Raw genomic sequence first — 14,751 nt, 5'->3', positions numbered from 1 at the left:
AATGAACCAGTGGACAAAGGATTAATCTCCAAAATATATAAACAGCTCAGGCAGCTCAGTATTCAAAAAACAAACAACCCAATCCAAAAATGAGCAGAAGACCTAAATAGACATTTCTCCAAAGAAGACATACAGATGGCCAAGAATCACATGAAAAGATGCTCAACATCACTAATTATTAGAGAAATGCAAATCAAAACTACAATGAGGTATCACCTCACACTGGTTAGAATGGGCATCATCAGAAAATCTACAAACGACAAATGCTGGAGAGGGTGTGAAGAAAAGGGAACCCTCTTTCACTGTTAGTGGGAATGTAAATTGATACAGCCACTATGGAGAACAGTATGGAGTTTCCTTAAAAAACTAAAAATAGAATTACCATATGACCCAGCAATCCCCCTACTGGGCAATACCCAGAGAAAACCATAATTCAAAAAGACACATGCACCCCAATGTTCATTGCAGCACTATTTACAATAGCCAGGTCATGGAAGCAACCTAAATGCCCATCAACAGACGAATGGATAAAGAAGATGTGGTACATATATACAGTGGAATATTACTCAGCCATAAAAAGGAAAAAATTGGGTCATTTGTAGAAACGTGGATGGACCTAGAGACTCATACAGAGTGAAGTAAGTCAGAAAGAGAAAAACAAATATCATATATTAGTGCATATATGTGGAATCTAGAAAAATGGTACAGATGAACCAGTTTGCAAGGCAGATATAGAGACACAGATGCAGAGAACAAATGTATGTACACCAAGGGGGGAAAGCCGCAGGGGGGGTTGGGGGGGTGGTGTGATGAATTGGGCGATTGGGATTGACATGTATACACTGATGTGTATAAAATAAGTAACTAATAAGAACCTGCTGTATAAAAAATAAAAATTAAATTTAAAAAAAAACCTGTGTGGTATTTTATTGCTGGCAAATAAACCCGTTTTTCATTGATTTTCAGTTTGGATTAAGAGACTAAGGTAATTTCTAAGTATGATAAGTACTGGTTTAATTCGTTCTTTCATTCATTCAATAAATAAATATTAATTGAGCACCCAGACATTGTTCTAGTTGATTGATTATATACCTGAGCAAAATACAAAAACCCCAGGGCTTGTGGATATTACATAAGTATAAGTAATAAATAATAAGTAATAAATGTAATAAACAAGAAATTCAAATAGGATAATCAAGCTGATAGGGGATATGTAACAAAGAAAACAAACCAATGGAGATGAGGAAGACTAAAGGTAGAGTTGCTTTGGGGAGAAAGATCAGGAATTCAGTTTTGGACTTTGTTACATTTGAGACATCTATTAGAAATTCAAGTGGAGATCTTGAGTAAGCAGTTGTACATATGAGTCCAGAGTTAAGAAGGGTGGTCCAAGCTAGGGATATATGAGAGATAGCAGCATTTTTTTAAAGATGAGAGTTATGTTTCATGCGGTCCCCTTACTGAGGACTGCAGCCCAGGAGGCAGATAGCTCTGAGGAACTGTACCAAAGAGGTAAGCGAGGAGCCAAGATATATAGGAGTTGTTGCCAGTTCAGTAGTATGATCTAAAAGTCATCAGAAACTTACATTTGTCAAAAAAGTAGAGAGGTGTCAGCATTTAAATGATATTTAAAGCCACAAAACTAGACAAGATCACCAAGGGAGTGAGTATAAATAGAAGAGAAGCAAGGAGGAAACCTTGCAACTTCAAGGCAGGAGAGTGGATGAGCCAGCAAAGGAGGCTGAGAAGGAGCAGCCAGTGAAGTAGGTGGGCCGAGAGTGAGGTGCCTGGAAGCCAAGTGAATACAATGTTATCAAGAAGGTGTGAGTGCTCAGTATGTGAGTGAGGACTGAGAATTGACTCTTGGATTTGGTACCATGGAGCCACTGGTAATATTTCAGTGGAGCAAAAGGGGGAAAACTTGATTGGAATGGGTTTAAGAAAAAAATAGGAGGAGAGGAATTGGAGATGGCTAATATTATAGGCAATTCTTTTGAGAAGTTCTCCTGCAAAGGGGAGCCCCAAAATGGTGGTGGGGAGCCCACTACCACAGTAACTGGTGGTGGAAGTGGAGCCAAAAGTGGGTTGGCCAAAAAATTGGGAGAAATATTTGTTTTTGATAAGAATGATCTAGAAGAGAAGGAAAATTTTACAAAGGGGCAAGAAGAGAGAATTGCTGGAGCAGTGTCCTTGAGAAGGAAAGAGTTTAGAATCTAGCACACAAATGAAAGGATTATCTGTAGACAGGAGCACAGTCTGTTCATCTATGGAAACTGGCAGGCAGGTGGTAGAAGTGGCCGTGGGAATCTGTGGAAGTTCTCTTCTGATTGTTTCAGTTTTCTCAGAGACATAGGAAGTCAGGTCATCAGGGGGGAGGAGATTCAGAAGAGCAAGGGAAGGTGAGGAGAGAAGCGAAGGTGCGAAATAGTCATCCAGGAGAATGGAAAGATGAATAGACTAGGAAAAAAATATCATATGCTTGCTGAGTGTCATTAAGGGCCCACTTGAGTTCATGGTCATAAATTTAAGTGGGATAAGTCAGTGTGATTGTGCTTTTTTTCCTCCATCAATAATTGACTGTCAAGATGCAGGCTCAGAGTAGGCTTAGAATTCTATGTAATCAGGTTTTACCAAGGAAATAAGAGCAAGGAGAGAGGACCAAGGAAGTCAAGGATGTAAGTAAGGGAGTGATTATGATTCACCATGGAGTTTAAAATGAGGGAAGAGTAGATATGGAGAGATTAAGGACAGAAAAAAGTGGTAGGATCAGTGAATTGCCAGTCCTTGTGGGGTTGAGGGACTATAGGAGTCAGAGAACAAGGGGGAATGATCTGAAAAGGTAGGTATAACATAAGGGGTCTGGCTCCATTTTTGATACTCAATGACAGCTTTCAAGCCCCACCACTTCTCTTTTCCCTGTGCCCCACATCTGGGTAAACTGTTAAGAAAGCCCAGGTGCTTGCTCCTTTGGTGTCAGTGGGAAGTTCAAACTATGCAAGACCCAGTCCATGTGAGGGACCACTCACCCTGGCCCCATCCACCCCCAACCACCATAAACCCTAAGAAAGTCTCCTTTCTCTGCTCCCTCAAGCTATATTCAGACCAGTTTGGAGCCTGCCCTACTCTCCCCAGAAAGCTTCTTTATGTATGTAACAAAATTTTCATACTCTGAAAAAGCTGGTACATGTGTAGCATCATCAATCTTGACATCCAAAACAAAATTTAAGTGGAGGAATCTATCTCACTTCTGCAGAGTGACCACAACAATGTGGTAGTTAGAGTGGGATGCATGAAATTAAGAGTATGAAGAAGTGATGAAGCCTAGGGTGGAATCTGAAAATGGCAGTGAATGGCTGAGGAGTGTGGAATACAGTGTCACTAGAAGAGAGTCAAAGAGAGAGTATCATGAGGATTATCCATGTATATATTGAAAACAACAAGATTTAGGACAAGAGAGATGCTGGATAGGATGCCAGTAGTCAAAAGCTAAAGTCCTTGAGAAATAAAGCAGAGTGATCTATGAGCGAGTAGGGGACTACCACAATGAGGAGAGTGATAACACCAGAGGACATGAGTTAAAAAAACAAATGCTGGGTAGGGGGAGGAATTAGATAGGAGGTGGAGAGAATAACCTGAGAGAAGCAATGAAGAGCAACAAGGATCCCTCTCCCACCTCCAAGTCCAGTGGTACAAGGGCTGTGGGAAGGCTGCAGGGACAACAGCATCCACCAGGGGTGAACCAGGTTTGCTTTAGAACAGGAAGGTGAAGGAAATATTCAGAGAAGAGACTGAGGATACAAAGGTTTTTGATGAAGATGGACTGTGAATTCCAGAGGACACAGTGGAAGAGTCTCAGAAATTGGGGAGTGTGGTAAAGGGAATCAAAATAGGTGATGTGAAGGGCTTTGAGTGAGTTAGTGGGTAGGAGACAAAGAGTGACCCGGGAGTCTGGGACTTCTTATGGTAAAGGATATAAACACAGATAACAAGGACAAAGTTTCAACCAAACGAAAAGAAATGATTGTTCAGTTTCCATATAGAGTCAACAAAGATTAAGTGTAGTTAACATTTTCTTATTTGAAAGGGGAAAATCAGTTTAGATCATTTTCATTTCTCACTTGGGTAGTTTATCTTGTCATCCCATGTAGAACAGCAGCTACCCCAGGGTCCATCCTGGAAAACTTGTAGGTGGGTTTGATGAGCTCTCATACCACTGGACTTGCACTTTTGGCTATAAATCCATCTAAGTGAGTCCCAAGATGGGTCCAAGCAGGTTGACCTGTAGCAAATTTGGATAAGAAACCTTCTACCTCTTGACCTTGCTCTCCTTCCCACACTCATTACAGTGGCCCTATGAATTCTTGATGTCTTATGCTGGACCTACCTTACAAACATTTAAATTTACCTGTTTACCTAGCACTCATTCTTATGGAACTTAAAAGTTTGTTTTTCTAAATAAAAGCTAGCTAATCCAAAACTAATTGTTGTGTAGCTGATGCATATGGTTGTGTTCAGAGGTGCTAATTTGTGGCCTCTTAGTCCTCATGTATAACATAACTTTGGTCTTACAGAGACAAAGGAGCAGCTCCAGTGATTTCAAATATAGGAAAAATCAAGATCAATGGTCTTTGGACTTTTTCATTTACATACTCCCAAAAGAATTTTGAAAAATACATGTATATCTTCCTCATTTTTATGTCAGCATACGAATTTTTTCTCATAAAATTAAACAATTGTAAAGGAAGTTATTTCCAGCATTATGTTCTAAATATTGGCATTGAAAAATAAAATACACAATTCTTAAGTATGTCTAGTTGAATATAAATACCATCTTGATTTAATATAATTGAAAGAGTATCACCCATTTGAAAAGTAAATGAAACATTGTTTCTTTAGCTATCAGAAATGTAACATTGTTACCTTTTCTTCTTCTTGAACTTTAATAATTCCACTTCCTTATAGCATTTTTTCCTATTATATACTTTATGCATTCTAATCTATCTTTCAACCGACCACATTTCTCTGCAATAAAAAATAGACATTTTAATGCCTTTTACTTTCATTTTAAAATTTATTTTAATTTTTGAACATGTAATACTTTCACCTAGTTCAAAAATAAAACCTAAATAAAAACATACATTGAGAAGTCTTATTCCCACACTCTTGCCTTTCTACCTTGTCGCTACCCACATAGATAATCACTTTTATTAATTTTTATTGTATTCTTCCAGTGCCAGTGTTCCTTTATAAATAGAAGCAAAATTGAATGTATTTTAGAAATTGAATATATATTTCATCCCCCTTTTATTACATAAAAGATGGATTACTTTATTATACATTTTTTAAAACTGCAGAATGACAATCTACTGTTTATTTATTTGGCTGTGCCAGGTTTTTTTAAGTTCTGGCATACGGGAGTTTTAGTTGTGGCATGCGGGATCTAGTTCCCTGACCAGGGATTGAACCCGGGTCCCCTGCATTGGGAGCACGGAGTCTCAACCATTGGACCACCAGGAAAGTCCCTCTACTAATTAGTATTACTGAAACTATACTGATTAGAGCAATATCAAATCACACTTCTGATAAGAAGTCTTTCTTTCCCTTTTCTCTGGATAGTGGGGTTGGATCACAGAACTCAACTTACATTCTTCAAGGCCATTTCGGAAACCTAGATGCTTTTAGTTCTTTGAATTCAACTCCAGTGAGAGCAGAGGTTGCAAATGGCAGCCCTGGGCAGACACATTTTGTTTGACTGGTCCAACATTTACAGATTGGTACATTTTACATAAAGCTCCAGATTTTTGACTCTTTTGAAAATCAGATGATCAGCTAACCAAGTCTTTCATTCACTCAGCAACAATGAGCCGGCACTGAGTACCACATCCTCCTCCTTGAGGGGGCCCAGGTGCTGCAGTTTGCCACGGTCCCCCTCACTCCTCAATTTTCCTGCCCCAGTCCTCAGAACTTACTTATTTTTCCAGTCTTGTCCTTGTAGGCATTTGACTTTATGACCTCTGAGTTAACCACATAGTGATTTGGGAAAGTAGACCCAATCAGGAGCATCTTTGAAGCTTCAAAATTGGAAACAAGAAAGGAACTAGTGAAGAGTATAAGAGGAGATTAGGCTCTGGATTAATAATGCAATTAAAAAAGAACCCATGTTTCACCGGAACTTCCCTAGAGAAAAGAATAGACAAATGAATTATTTACTCACACTGTTTAGCCTGTATCCACTAGATGGCTTAGGGTATAGGTTAGGCAAGGTGGAGACTGAATTTGTACTCCAGGAAAAATGAAGTCTGTTGTGTTTTAGGCATGAGAACATAGACGAAAATGAAGGACAGGGCTCTGTTTTATCTTCTATGAAAAGGCAAATTGGATATTGGAATAAAAAAATACAATGGTTCTCTAATTTTCCACTAACACCACCACCAAGTATTATGAAACTTTTATGTCCAAAATGTTATGAAATGATGTTAAGAGTATGGAACACAGAAACTTTTTTTTTTTTTTTTAATTTATTCTTGGCTGCGTTGGGTCTTTGTTGCTGCACACAGGCTTTCTCTAGTGGCGGTGAGCCAGGGCTACTCCTCCTTGCGGTGTGCGGGCTTCTCATTGCGGTGCCTTCTCTTGTTGTGGAGCACGGGCTCTAGGGCGCACAGGCTTCAGTAGTTGTGGCTCACAGGCTCTAGAGTGCAGGCTCAGTAGTTGTGGTGCATGGGCTTAGTTGCTCCACGGCATGTAGAATCTTCTCAGACCAGGGCTCAAACCCGTGTCCCCTGCATTGGCAGGTGGATTCTTAAGCACTGCACTGCCAGGGAAGCTCTGGAACACAGAAACTTAAGATGAAATAGGGCAAGTATTTTGTGTATCTGGTTTTTATATGGAATGCTTCAGAAAAGAAAAAAGGGAATAATTAGAATTCTAGTTCATTGTTACGTCTATAATACCTAGCACAGTACCTGGCATATAGAAGGTAATTCATAAATATTTGTTGAAAGAATGAATAAATGAAGCTGCCAGGAGAATATAAGGTATAAGAATAGAATAGATTTTTAAGAAGTTTTTAACTTGAAAGCAACATTCAGAATCTGAAACAGAATCATTTATTCCATTCCTTATTCTTATCTGTACATTCACTGAGACATTTTGGGGGAATAGTTCCTCAGGAAAAAGAATAGCCTATAATAATTTGGTGCTAGGATTTGTCTTACTTGACGCATAACACTAAAATTCTGGAAATTGAAATCCTCCCTAATGAAAAGGTTGCAGTAAAAGACCTGTATTGAGAATTCACAATGACTGTAGCAAGTGTGTCAAAAATGATCATATCGGGCTTCCCTGGTGGCGCAGTGGTTGAGAATCTGCCTGCCAATGCAGGGGACACGGGTTCGAGCCCTGGTCTGGGAAGATCCCACATGCTGCGGGGCAACTGGGCCTGTGAGCCACAACTACTGAGCCTGCGCGTCTGGAGCCTGTACTCCGCAACAAGAGAGGCCGCGACAGTGAGAGGCCCGCGCACCGCGATGAAGAGTGGATCCCGCTTTCTGCAACTAGAGAAAGCCCTCACACAGAAATGAAGACCCAACACAGCCAAAAATAAATAAATAAAAAATAAATTAAAAAAAAAATGATTGTATAAAACCTGTCACATGGGAGTTATTGAAGGGATTACCTTATTAGGGTGAATTATGGTCTTCAGCAGGATATGAACCTGTCCTGAGACTGAGAATATTTTCAGCCTCTGGCAGTAGTCTCAGGGTTTCATACAGACAAACTGTTAATGTCATAGTATTCAAACAGCATTCCACAATATGGTTTGACTACCCTCTTAATTTGGTTTATGGGATATGCCATGCTCTCTACCAAAGGGGAAAATTGCATAGAGACATAATGCAGCAAGAGATGACCTGGTAGCACTGCCAGAACACTGTTCGTTGGGTGATTTGTAGTGTTTCTTTCCTTCTGAAGACCAGTCCTAAATATTTCCCAAATCTCTTGAACACAAGAATAACCATCCTAACCCAGGAAACAACCGATTCACTCAGATGATAGCAGAGCTCTTAGAGGACCCATCTGTTTCCTTGCTGATTACCCTGAGTAAAATTCAGTTATAACCAACCAATCCAGAAAATGTCATAAGGATTCCAAACTTCGTGTGGCACATACTCCTTATCTTTTCCTGAGGTTCCCCCCCCCTTTCTTTTTTTCTTTTTTTTTTCTTTTTTTCAGTGTTTCTTATTTCCATGTAATGATTAGGAGCTATCTAGAGATAGATAAACTGTCTGGTTCTGCCACTTTCTAGCTGTGTGACCTCAGGCAAGTTACTTAAAATCTCTATGCTTCAGTTTCATCTTTAGTAATAGGTTAATAAACTTGTGTGAGGATTAAAGGAGGTTATATGTTATAAAGCTCTTAGCATAATACCTAGCACAGAGTAAGCACTACACACAGAGATGTCTAAAATGCCATGTTGCCAGGAATTCCCTGGCGGTCCAGTGGTTAGGACTTGGCATTTTTATTGCAGGTTCAATCCCTGGTCAGATCCCTGCAAGCCACGCAGGGCAGCCAATAAAATAAAATAATAAAATAAAATAAAATGCTGGAAGGCCATGTAAGATTTCTTTTTTTTTTTGATGAAAAGAAACAATAAAAGGAGGGGTTTTTTTAAATTCAAAGGTATACTGAATAAGTAGGTTTGTTTACAACCATTCTTGAAATTTATTATTGAACAACTTCATGGAAAGTCAGCATCTTCAAGAAACTTTCCCAAAAAGCTTTAGGTAAAAACCCATTTTTGAGTTTTGGGGGAATAAGCTTTTCCACAAGAATTAATTTTCTTAGAAAACAAAACTCGTCCCTTAAATACCAACTCTCATAAAACTTTAGACCATTGTTACATTAATAGAGATCATTTTGAACTATGTCACCCAAGTCCCTATCTTATTAAACAGATTATAATGAACACAATTTAACAATTTCTTAGTGCTGTAGGATCATACAATACAGAATCACACATCTGGCATCTTGGAAGTAGGCTGGGTATGGCCCTCTAATACCAGAGAGGGGAAGAGAACCAGTCTTGAACATATCCACTGGGATAGGATTAGAACTTGGGAATACTGACATGCCAGCAAGTGTCCAAAATATTTCTAGGTATCAGGCCATAGTTCACTAAGCAATTGTCAATGAGAGGTCCAAGGCAGCAGTTGATCACTGTCAAGTTGACAGAAAATCAGACAGTTCAGGGGGAGATAGTATTCTGGGATTCAGACTAGCAGGTTGGAAGTGGTAACTGGAAGATCTATCTAAAAATTGTCATCTGTGTGAAGGGCAGGGTTCTAAACCTAGAGGTGATCAACTGTGCTGGACAGGCAACTGGAACACAAAGTTTGGAATAGGGGTCAAGGCAAAGGTCTAACTATTAGAATAGGGACACATGGAGAGAGGCAAAATTTAGAATCTTATCTAGATTAAACCAGTGGCAAGGATGACTTGACCCCAGGTCACAGACTGTGGAGGTGGAGTTCGTTAAAAATCTTTCTCAGGTGAAGAGACATTGAGTAATTTCCCCCAGGTCTTACTGTGAGGCTGCACACCTGGAATTTTATCACAGGCTGTCAGATTCCCTACATATTTCTGCTGTTTTGCTCTATTCACTTTACAATAAAATAAAGGTTATACTACTCTGGAAAATACAAAAATAACTGGATTTGTTTTTCTGATTCCAAGGAAAACTACAATTGTACAATTCTAGAGTCACATCATTTATAAATTTTGAAGGGACAAGAAAAATATATTCATAAGAAAAATACACTGTTGGTAAGGAATAGCTTTCTATATATGTACCTTAAAAATTAACTCTCATAAAAGTAAATCTTTCAAAAGGAGCCAGTGTATCCCTATGAAAATAGCACAATTCAATTTTACCCATTTAAAAGAAATTCACATATTCAACATTTCATAATAAGCTAAAAGCATACAGTTCAAAGGAACAGAATTTTCTTGATATGAAAAATAGAATATTATTAAGAATCAATGCTCTGTCTGGTTCTTTAAATTATTCTTAGATAATTATTGTTCTATTATAAGTATTACCAACAATAAATGGCTTTCTCTTAGAATTCAGATTTTTTTAACTTTATAGTCTTTATTATTGCCTTTTGAGATTCAGATCTAAAGAAGGCTAAACAACCTTCCACTCTAATCTTGCATTTCCTCTTTCCAAAAAGGTATTTCCTTGTGATTGCTCCATCTCAGGCTCTAAAAATGTCGGTTCTGGGGTTGTGAATAATGATAGCGCTTTGCAAAGACAGGTAAAAAAAAAATCAAACAGTTAAGGAAAGTTGGAAGTGGATGTCTGCTAGACAGTGGGCCAGCAAGCATGAAAAAACAGTTTAGAAATACACAAGAACCCAAAAAGAAAAAATCAGTGATCCAGAAGCCAAAGGCAGGCAAAATTCACAGTGTGCCAGAAACCAGGCAAGTAGACAGCAACCAAGTTGACCAGAAATCCCAAAGGAATGCTTTAGGAGACCAGGAATACCCAAAGCCAGGCAGACAGGAACCCAGTGAGCAAAAAAGAGGTAAGAGCACTGCCTCTGCAAGAGGTCTGGACAGACCTCCAGAAGTCAAGTCTGGACAGGTGCTCCAGAAGTCAAGCACCCAGGCAAAGAAGTCTACAAAGGAAACTTGATTCTCAGGCCAAACCATGTCCAGCTTGGGACTGTCAGGAGAAGTAGAAAAATGGACACCTAGCTGCCCGGGGAATACAGAGTTGGTCCATCCAGAGGAGGTCTTTCCTTTTCCTTGTTAACAAAAGATTTGACTCAACGACTAGCTAACCTTTTTTTTTTTTTTTCACTTTTGGATACTTTAATCCAGATAAGAGTTTACAGCACTCTGTTGCTCTCTTCCTAGGTAATGTGACGTTCTTAATCGGTTTCCACAGATGCTGCTCTAATTCAACTTGGCAAGAGGCTTACAAGTTCTCAGGACAAGTTGAAAACTGAAAACAGATCCTGCGCATAGACTCAGCATGACTGGAGAGCTTGCTTCTTAATAATCCCATACCAAGTCAGTACTTGTTGTATCTAGGACATCCTATTCTACCCCAGTGTGGGTCTGATTTTGTTCCAAATGTTGTTTTCTTATTAAAACAGAAGTAACAGCTAGTACCATGTTATTTTCTCCCTCTTTACGGAATGCTAATAAAGTTCTACAGATATGAGTCTGGTGACATTTCCCTTCTCTTTATGAAGCATAAGTCTCACAGAACCCACACCCTGTCGAGGCCATCTGGGGAAACAGAATCTTTTATCTCTGTAGGCAGAGGGTTTATCGGTTTCACTTCCTTCTTTTAAGCTGGGGACCATCTCATGTAGTTACATACAGCTGGCCCTCCATACCTGTGGTTTCCACATCCAAAGATTGAACCAACAGCAGATCAAAAATATTTGAAAAAAATTTCAGAAAGTTCCAAAAAGCAAACCTTGAAATTATACTGTGCAGACAACTATTTACATAGCACTTGCATTGTATTATGTATTTTAAGTAATCTAGAGATGATTTAAAGTATATGGGAGGATGTGTGTAGGTTATATGCAAATACTACACCATTTTATATTAGGGACATGAGCATCTGTGAATGTTGGTATCCTCGGGGGTTCTGGAACCACTCTCTGGCAGATACCAAGGTCTACTATACATTGACAAATGACTGTCTACTCCTGCCTTACCTGACTAGGTTGATAGGAGAAGTTGAGGGCATTTCCTTAGAAGATAAGATTGCTTTTACATTGGGTTCACGGAATGAGGACTGATGGATCCAGTTTTCCCTTTCCCCCTCATCTTCACAGTCACTACAAGGTCTGACAGGGAATTCCAGCCACATTCATTCTTGTAGAGACCCCTGTGATGACTGTTGTTTATATGGATTTGGATCAGACTACCTGAGTTTGAATCCCAGCTCTATTATTTTCTAGTGATATGACCTTGGGTAAATTATTTCTCTGGTGCCTAGTTTTATCATCACTGAAAGATAAAAAATGATACTTAAGTCACAGACTTGTGTGACTTAAACAAAATAATATATCTGAAAGTGTTTTGCATATTGCAAGTTTTCTGTGGAGATTAACATAGCATTAAGTTAAAACCTTTGTACCTGAAGGGCATGGGGCAGACACTGATCCCTGTAGGTTATCCATCCAGATCTATTTACATTTGAGACTGTTCTTTCACAGTGAATACTTTCATTAAAAAAAAACAAACCACAACTCCCCAAGGGCTCTTTTTCTATAGATGGCTTTCCTCTTGAGTAGATGGAAATTTCCAGTGTGCTGGTCCCTAGAGAAAGTTTAGCTTAAATCCCCAATACCAGTAGCTGGACTGGTAGCTCAGCATTTACCATGCACTTAAGGATCAGTTTTATACCCGAGCAAACAGGGTTAGAAAGGTTGGATCATTTACTATAGCTCACAGATAGTCATTATTTAAAATGCTTCAGTGGCATTCCACTTGTCTGCTGGCATATCCTCAGCTAGCACCACTGTCCCTCAGATGTCTGCATTTCACCACACGACTCCTCTTTCAGCTCCCCCATTGTACTGTGCTCCCTCCTGCCACACGGCTTTTGCACACACTTTTCCTCCTTCCCAAAATGCTTCTTGCCCCTTCCTATCCTCTCCCCAAACTTCTAGATATCCTGCAGATCTCAGTGCAAAGAAGTCTTCCCTGACTCCCAAGACAAGTTCTGATTCCACATCATATGCTCCCAAAGCCTACTTATGGCCTGTAATTATATTTGTGGGATTATTTGATTAGTGCCTGTCTTCACTTCTAGATTATAAGCTCTATGAGGGCACAGGCCATGTCTGTTTTTTATTTACCATTGTATCCACAGAACCTGTGTGCCCAGTACATAGTAAAATAGTGATAAATATTTAAATGGATGAACAAACTAACTGGATCTAGAGTTCAAGTCTTACGACATTTTTCACTAACTCAAAACACAATAGCTTGCTGTAGACAGTATTGACTTTATAAGGTTCTGTGACTCTCATGGTCACTCTAGAGTTGTGACAATAGGGTTTGATGTTAATATTGAGGACACTGGTATTAATACGGTATAATCAGAACCATTGCACAAGACTTTGGGAATCATGTGAGGTTTAGCAAATTATATGCTCCAAAGGTAAAGTGAATTCCTTAGTACACTTTATTTTTTTTTTTAAAAAAGGATTTGGAGTCATTTATAGAAATACATAAAATATAACAATAAAAATCTACTAATATAAATGAGTAAAGGGAGCAAAGGGAAAGTAAAAAGGTAGAAAAATATAACACCTAGGGTTGAAAATAGAATAGAGTAGAGTAGAATAGAATAGAATAGAATGGAATAGAATACCCAGGCACTAAAACTTCATCCATGAACTTCTACATAGATACAGAGAAAAACACAGATTTGGCTCAGAGTTTCCTAATGCCCAAGGGAAAGCAAAGCTACTACAAGATTCACAGTATCCATAAGATAAAAGAGGACAAGATGCTCAGGAAAAAATGTTGCTTTTCCTATATTGTTGTGATGTCCAGAAAATGTTCTTAATAACAGTTCTACAGTATTATACCATGGTGACTATAATTTGACTGTTTCTTAAAATACCTCTCAGGGTAGACTCAAGGCAAAATGCCAAATGTAGGTCAGAAAAGGGCCATGTCATGAGGGAGAGGGGTGTTGGGACAATGTGGCCCAAGAAATCTCTCCAAGGATCTGTCCCCAGACCTAACAAAATTTAGAATGGCTAGAGAATGGGTCCATTCCCATCAGGCTGTTCTCCCTGAACATGATTTTTACAACTAAACTTTTGTTAATAATTTAACACCAGAAAACTCAAGGTTGTATTTTCTGATAAGAGCCTGAAGTGTAGAAGTTCTATGGTATAATTAAGCATAACCAACCTAGAATTGGTGCCCTTTATGAAAGGAAAGCAACTAACAAGTAAGCATACCTAAATGGAGAGTGAGTCAACTTTTTCATGGAGGTAGACAGGAGAATGCAGGGCCACGCTTTTCCTCAGATCATACTTTTGGGGAGTCCTTTTTTTTTGGCCACAGAGTCTTAACCCCTGGACCACGAAGGAAGTCCCTTAGGGTGTCCATTTTCACACACACAATAGGCATACAGCATGAATTCTTAGCAGGAAAGAAAAGAGTTTAATTACAAAGTAATAAACACTTGTAAAATATTCACACCACACAGAAAGCCTTCCTGCCCCCATCCTCTCTGTTCTCACTGCCTCTCGGTACCCACTACGGATGGTTTCTTGTGTCTCCTTCCAGACCTTTATCTGCGCACAACCTTAAGGAAATCCCGAAGGATGGGGTGACTTGATACCCCTGACACTATATATTATGATTCTCTTTTTTTCATGGAGAGCAGATGAGATGAACAGGCTGTAACTACTGTCTATTATTCTTAAGCAAGGTACACCAAGACTGTGTGATCCTTCCAAGAAGATAAGACTCATATCTGCAATAAAGGAGAATTTATGGAGCATCCATAAGTACCCCGCTTTACACTTCTTAGTACAGAAAGCATTGTTTGCTTTTTGTGTTTCTACAAAAGACTGAAGAGAAATCTGTCTGTCTCTCAGGGCCTCAAGAAAGGGGTCAAGGTTGGCCATAACCATGAGCTCACAATTTATGCTCTGAGGAAATTAGTAGAAGGCATCTGAACAACTTCCTGTTTTGGAA

This window comes from Balaenoptera physalus (assembly GCF_965194825.1).
Source record: "Balaenoptera physalus genome assembly, chromosome: 1".
In the NCBI taxonomy this organism is placed as follows: domain Eukaryota; kingdom Metazoa; phylum Chordata; class Mammalia; order Artiodactyla; family Balaenopteridae; genus Balaenoptera; species Balaenoptera physalus.
The sequence above is the reverse complement of the archived record's forward strand: the minus strand, read 5'-3'. Positions refer to the sequence as shown.